The following is a 7,876-nucleotide window of genomic DNA, read 5'->3' on the forward strand; positions in this document are numbered from 1 at the left end:
AACTTGTTTTTGCCATACCAAGGCCTTCAAAACTTATTTATAAGTTATGTAAAGGTTATTTAGGGTATGTTGAGTATATGTTGATGTTCCGGAGTATTTGTCGCATTAAATTGAGTACGTTTACGCACCAGTTTGCGTATAATTCTCCAGAAAGCGATGTAGAGTTTAAAATCGAACAAAAGTCAAAACATGAAAAATGTAAAACACAACCAAACAAACGTTGGGATCAAATAACATTGTTTTATTGATAATTGAACTGTTCACAATGATTACAAGCACAAATGTTACACGAATTAACTTAATAAGGCTTTTGGAATGCCTAGGAATGCTTATCAGACACTACAGTGCACGTATGATGATTTTTAGAGGATTCGCGGCACAATAAACGGTAACGAACTGACACCGTTTGAAATACTGGTAACGCCGACGAATACGAATTTTATACGCATGTTATATACATATGAACTTGGTTTATAGAATTATTGTGCTCTCGAACGTCACAAAACGCATACGTGAACGAAAAACGCGATTGCAGGAATGCACCGACAACAAAAAGGAAGCGTCAGACGCATGAATTTCCTTCAAAACTGATATATTATGATATATTTAGCACCGTAATTGGATTTTAATATCCACAGACGAAAACAAATTGAAAATCGGACAAGAAACGACAAACAGGCATTTTACGCGATTTAGCGCGACTGATGGACAAACGCGTCTAATAGACAACATACGACAAAATTTTTTCGTGCTTCGACCTGAAAATTTTATTTTACGACATTTTATAGAGTTCGGGTGCTAAAACGGGCTTCCGAAAGGGTATCGGGCTGCGCGAAACGGGCTTGTGGGCCTGGGGCCCAATGTCACGGAGTTACTTATTTAACTCGCGTGCGGCCTTAGAACACGGTCTAATTAAGCCTAGCCGACTTGATGTCGTTGGGTTTTGGTTAGGAAAGATGCTAATGGGAATGTTGGATCGCAAGTGGGTTGCTTGTAATACTTGAACACAAGTATACAAGAGAAATGCTTTGTATTGTACAAAGGAAGCTTATAAGAGTGATGATGTTTACAAGTGTTTGGGGATGCCTCAGATGAGCCCCCATGATCCCTATTTATACTACATTGACCACCTTCTAGAATGTTCTATATCTAGAACACTCTTTACAAAATATCATGCTTAAATATCTAAGATATTTCCTACTAAATATCATGATATTATACTGGATTCTAGATCCTTCCATGGCAGATTTTTATGGATGATGTAACCAGCCCTTTCTAGCAGATTCTAGGCCCTTCTTGGCTGATATTTTGTGCTCCTTAGTGTCTCCATGCTGCTAGAATAATACGGGTTGTTCCGGAACCTTCCGGGCAGCTCCAAACGCGACTAGATGGCCCCGGAAACTTCTAGAAGACTGAAATTTTGAGCTGAATTTATGCGGGGCGTGACACCAAGCCCACTTAAAAACCTAGGTATTTAAACCAACTTACAAACATCTTCTCATTTTAACAAACCCTAAACCAAACTCAGCACACACCACTACAGACCCCTCACCTCTCTCGTCAACTACACCGGTGACCGGAGTACATTCCGGCCGGCACCGGTCGCCTTTCGATCACCGACAGCCACACACCCTCCCCGAACCCTTACCCCCTATTCCGTTCTCTCTCTCTTCGATACAGCCACCGGAGAGGCTCCGGTCACATTCTCGGTCGACGTATTCACCGGCAAAATACCCCCTCATCTTCATACACCCACATTCACTCTCTGCTCCCTCTCTAGAACTCCGAGTCCTGGTGACGTCCGGCTACCTCCGACGGCAGGGTGGCGGCGGTGGGTTGTTTGATCGAAGATGATGCTCAAATATGAAGATGGAGGATCGGTGATGGCTATGTTGTCGTTGAAGATGATCGACGACCGACGGAACTCCGGGCCGGCGATGGTAGTGGAGTCCGACGGCGGGTTCATTCCTGGTAAGCCTGTGTTTTTATCTTCTTTTCTCTCAGATCTGTTATTTATCTTCCTTCTTCGGGATGTTTCAGAAGGTGTTCCGTCCGGTTATGTGTTGATCAGGAAGGGTTAGTGAAGATGGATGGTGTTAATGTTAAGGATAAAGATGTTGATGATGGTGATGCCGACAGTGGAACTGTTGTGATGGAGTTGTGATGTTTTTGGTTCGAGTTTTGTTTTGATTCGAGTGCTACTAGAAATCAATCGGGTTATAGCTCTCGGGAAGATTTTGTTTTCAGCTGCGTTTCAGGTCAAACCCGATTGACTCGGTCAACACCCGAGTCAACTGGGTCAACAGCGGCCAAACAGGTCAAAAGCAGTCAACGCCGGTCGACTCACAAGACCCGGTAATAACTTTAGATGTAGCAAGTTGTTAATACGTTATCTTTAGTTTTTTTTTAGTTTGCGCGAACCGAGTTTGATCCGATTAAATAACGTTAATACATTAGTTATTATTTACGGTTTGGCGCTTGACGAAAATTACCTATATATTGTTAGTTGACAAATGTTGAATTTTGACAAAAGAACGACAACCTGTGTTGTCGGGGTTAGTCCAAAAATAGAGGAAACTCTGTCCGTTTTTCATAAAAACCAGACATATGAAATGTACTTTGTTATAAAAACGACGCCTTTCGGAATGCAATGTACTTTACAAAAATAAATATAAGCATATATTTAGTTTGGCGACATTTCCTAACTTATAAAAGGAGTATTTTTCAACGAATCGACAATTTCGGTATACAAGTCAACGAAAACTCAAAAACTTTTATGAGATAACTATCATTATTTATAATTATTTCAAACACCCAAAACTCGGAAATCTTATATAAATAAAGGTGATTGTTTATATTTATTTCAAAAATCTATTTTCCGAACAACTTTGAATACTTTTATAAAGTAAATATAATGTTTATAATCATTTCGAACGCTAAGATTTCCGAACACTTTTATACAAAAAAGTATAATTTTTTTATTTATTTCAAATGATGGGATTCGAAATCTATACTTCCAACACTTATTATTCGAAAATCACATAAGTAAATATAATTATTTACATTTATTTCGATCGTCTAAAATCCGAATATTCTTATAATCTGAATATAGTAGTTTATATTCATTTTCAAATGTCAAGATTTCGAGTATTTTCGTATCTACTTATTTATTTACAACTCACGAAAGCTACAGAGAGCCATACTACTATACATCTACGCCTACTATTCGTGACTACTAATACGACTTCTCGAACGTATTTACATTTATATATAAATATACATTCTAAGTCCCTCAGAAGCTAAATCGTTTCTACGACTTAGTTTTTATTCCAATTATAAAATGGGATCAAATAGCCATAGCTTGGTTATTTCGACCTAGAATAATAACACATTTGGAGAGTCGTTTTATTAACGACTCGGTGGAGCTCGGACACGTAGTTTAACTACGTCTTTTTATTAGAAAACTCATAAGTATTCCTTCGTAGGAATGGCGTAGTTGCACGCTAGCTAAATACATGTTCTTGGAACAACACTACAGAATCACACTAAGCTAGCATTGCACAGGAATGTCAAGGTGAGTTCATAACCCCCACTTTTTACCGTTTTACATTTTTAGAAATGTTTTCGTGGGCGGAAAGACATGCAAGTTTCGCAAAAATACACAATACTTCGATGAACGAAAACTATATATATTTCTAAACGATTTCGCAACAGGATTTCAATGAACTCAACTGGTTTACGAAAAGTTCATGCTAAACGTACTAGTTTTTACAATAATACAAGGTTTTCGAAACATGCATGAGTCTTCATAACTAGGGCAAGTGCCCAAGGACGTGGGCAGAGGCCCAATGTCACTAGGACTGGATGGTCCACTAGGGCAAAGGCCCAATGACATGGGCAAAGGCCCAATAGCACTAGGTATGTAGCTATGGAATTAGATGATAACATATCACTGTGCGTAAGTAGGAGGATGACATTAGTAACCATTAATCACGTAGTGACCATGGTGCAAAAGGTATAGATCTATCGAGTTTGAGGCGCGCTCCACTCCGGGTTTGGTAACCCTTTATGAGTGCTTTTGCGATCCCAATTGGTAACAAAGTTGTCTCGGTTTGGTTACTTACTTATGGCATAGGTCAGTGTATTAGCTACACACTATTTGATCCTTAGATTCCATAGGTATCCTACATACTATGATTTCAATACCGATTTACAAAGATAACAGAAAACATTTCAATATCGGTTTACAAAGATAACAGAAATCATTTCAATTCCAGTTTACAGATACGATAGAAAACATTTCATTACTGGTTTACAAACTCAACAGTTACATATATCGGTTTATAAACATAATGTGACAACTGTGCTCTGTAATCGAAGTACAATGTAAAACAATGTTAATATTAATAAAACAATGTGTTTTGGTGTTATTATGTGTGTATTTGTGTTTGATGATTTTGCAATTTGATTCGATAGGGACTAAAAGCGTCGAAAAGTGCATAAGTTTGCATTTTCGCGCATATCTTACGTTCTGAATATATTTATGTAATCATTAAAATATTTTATTTTAGTGATTGGCATGATAAAATTCCATTCGTCGCTTAATTTGGATCATTTTTGCGTTCGTTACGACTTCTGTCGTCATTAACCGAAGAACGCGATCGTATGACCAAACGAATCGACATCCGAGATGTTTTTGAGCATGTTTTGAGTTCCCAATACTTTAACTTCATTTTAGAGCCTTGAAATGAGGTTAACGGGGCTTAAACGTGTCAAAATGAGCCAAAATGCAAGTTTTACAAGTTCAGGGACTAAATCTGACAATCTGCCAAAGTAGCCTAGGCGGCCCGCATAAGATTGTGTATGGGGCTACGCGGCCCGCGTCAGTGTTGTAGATCAGGAACATTGAATCTGGTCATTTAGCTTGATTTTGATGGTTTTGATCCATGGTTTTTCATGCTATGGGCTGGTTTGTGTGGAGAACAAGTCCCCCAATCATTCTCTAACACTTGTATGGCCAAGATCATTCCCTCCTTGCCAAGAAATGATCCTAAAGGTTTGCGAAAAACTATATAAGGCCATGTCCCCATTCCATTTTCATCACCTTTGATCTGAGATTTCTCTAAGTGGTTGTGATTATTCACTACCTACCTGAGAATACTTAGAATCAAATCTATTTGGACCCTTTGTAAGTCCTCTTTCGTTCTTTTATGCATTTTTAGCATGAAAGTCAAACTCTGTTTGACTTTCTACATTGACCAGTTTATGGTCAACGAGAAGTTCGTTTGAACTTCGCAACGTGAGCGTAATCACGATGGTTATAGTTCTTAGTGACTATACCTACTGATTACCACGTTGACTAGGCGTAGTGACGAGTCGTAGTTTCGGTCAAAATGCGCATTTAAGCGTATTTTGCAACCAAACTACCCTTGGTATCAAAACACTTTGTTTTGATATCAAAACTTGTTTTCTAACTTAGTTAAGCATGCTTTAACATGCTTAGCTCGTCACTTTTAGTTTAGTGCTTGTTTAGAGTCGTAAGTCAAGCGGTCTAATCCACCGCTTAGACTTTCGAACTCGACCCGTTTGGTCGATCATTAGGATCCGACCAAGCATGTTTAGTGACCATAGTTGCATAGGGAATAACCTTCCGAGGTTATACCTTATGGTCACCGAGTTTAAGTAGTTGTATGATAGGTAGTTTATATGCCTTAAGTAAATTACCAAAATGCCCTTTTCATGCATAATTGGATTTTAAGCATATGTAACCCAAACATTTGTCACATAACTGATTATGCAACATAAATAAGCATGTTTAGGCATATAATACTTGTCATAGGACTAGTTAGACGTCTCGATCGCGTTTTACGCGAACGACGCGTTAAAGTAGCGTAAGCTACCTAAACGGGTCGTAACGGGTCGAAAGCACTTAGGTTAGGTTCTGATTTAGAATGTAGGCTTTGTTAAACCATATCACATGAGTTCCTACACTCATTTGGTTTACAAGACCTCATTCTGTCCGATCTTCCGATTTAGGTATCAATTTATTTATCTAGTGATCCGATTATTAGGTGATGCTTGAGTTTCCTTGGTTTGATTGAGCTTGTTGAGTTCTTTAGATTGAGGATACTTTGCACTTCGATGTGAGTACATAGTTCTCCTATTTTACTGTTTTCAATTGTTTTGGGGTGATTCATATGTATAAAATGATTTTCAAGGTTTAAACGATGTTTTCAAAAACGATTAAGATGGTTTATACAAAACTAATAACGATTTCAATAAAGTGAACAAACTTGTTGGTTGTAGTTACATAACAAATGACATTCATTAGCATTGATCAAGCCGACCGGTACTAGGTTATGGTACCATAGGATCTGACAAATCCCGTTATCAGACTACATCCATGGTTATGTGTGGGGGGTTATGTAGGTAATGACCGAATCTGATAATTGTTAACTTATCCTTTGGTGGTTTGTTAATGCGAGAATCGAGATAGTCGAGTCACGAAGGTTTGAATGTTATTAGCGAGACGACCATAAGTAGTTTCACAATTAAAACGAATACGATTTTGGGACGAGTTAAACGATTTGAGACGACTTAAACGAGATAAACGATTGGTTTTGGGTGGTGATTAGATAATGGAACGGGTGTAGTATGATAGAATCATGGTAGATACGCCGCTGGTACATCTTATATATAAGTGCTTCTATCATATTACATTGCGTGTCATTATTTAGTTCACTGGGGAAACGATTTTGAAACGATGTCACACACGAGGTTTTCGAAACGATATAAACCATACGAGTTTTATTAACGAGTTTTTACGAGATGTTTACGAGTTGTTTTACTAAAACAAATGTTTTTGGGTTAAGCATCATGGCTACGAGATTTTATATACTATAACCATCTTGATTTGAGTTGGTTAAATTATGTTGCAATACACTTTTCAAAACGAGGTTTGTACTTTTGACTCTTGTAGTTTAACGAGGTACTGCACCATATAAACGAGCCATGAATCCGATACTCCCATAAAACCTATGTACTCGCCAGCATTTCTTTTCTGACTTTATTTTTACATATGTTGCAGGTGGTATTGCTTAATGTTGCTTGCTAGGAAGCTTGTGTCACATAGGACCTGGACGAGGCCTTAGTGACTTAAAAACAGTTATAAACAATGTGTAGCATGTTTGTTTTGGTTTAAAGACAATGTACATTACATAATAATTCAATAAAACGAAACATTTGGTTACCATGGTTGTGGAACAATAATTCTGTTACAACACTCCCCGACGTTTCCGCCACGGTATGTTGTTTTAACGTGGTCGGGGTGTGACACATAATAGAAAACATTTCGTTACCGATATACAAAGACGACATTTCAAATGCTTTGAGATATTAAGATCTTACAAACCGGTTTTTCAAATGCAAGATTACAAGTGTTTTAAAACGCATTTGATACAAAACAAACAAACTATGAACCCACTCAACTTTATGTTGACTTTTTCGCATGTTCTTTCTCAGGTTGTATTCTCAAAACTATGGAACGGTTGGAATAGGAGAACCCATGGGGGTTTGAGTACTTAGCGGCGTTTAGTTATAGAAGTCTTAGCTTATTTGCTTCCGCTGTGCAATGAAGATACCGGTCCAGCCACACCAAGCTCTGATATTTCGGGGTGTGACAGAAATACTGGCGAGTGCATCTCAGTTTAATCAAAACAGGATTTTATATCTTTACAGTATTGAGAGCAATTACAATGTTTTTATCTACCCAATTACCACCCACGGTACTTTCAATTCTGACTTGTGGTCATGCTACTACTCATAGTGTAGTAACAAGTAATATATACAAAACCCCAACACACCGACAGTAATTGTA

The 7,876-nt window shown here is 38.0% G+C and overlaps 1 long non-coding RNA gene across 1 annotated transcript; it reads left to right on the forward strand.

Annotated features, from left to right (window-relative positions):
- Positions 1-1,247: 1,247 nt before the first annotated feature.
- On the forward strand, positions 1,248-3,590 carry LOC118491256. Its single transcript, XR_004890996.1, has 3 exons — positions 1,248-1,971; positions 2,041-2,355; positions 3,486-3,590. It is a non-coding gene; the product is annotated as an uncharacterized LOC118491256 (long non-coding RNA).
- Positions 3,591-7,876: the final 4,286 nt, after the last annotated feature.

Source organism: Helianthus annuus, chromosome 4 (assembly GCF_002127325.2).
Source record: "Helianthus annuus cultivar XRQ/B chromosome 4, HanXRQr2.0-SUNRISE, whole genome shotgun sequence".
Lineage (NCBI taxonomy): Eukaryota > Viridiplantae > Streptophyta > Magnoliopsida > Asterales > Asteraceae > Helianthus > Helianthus annuus.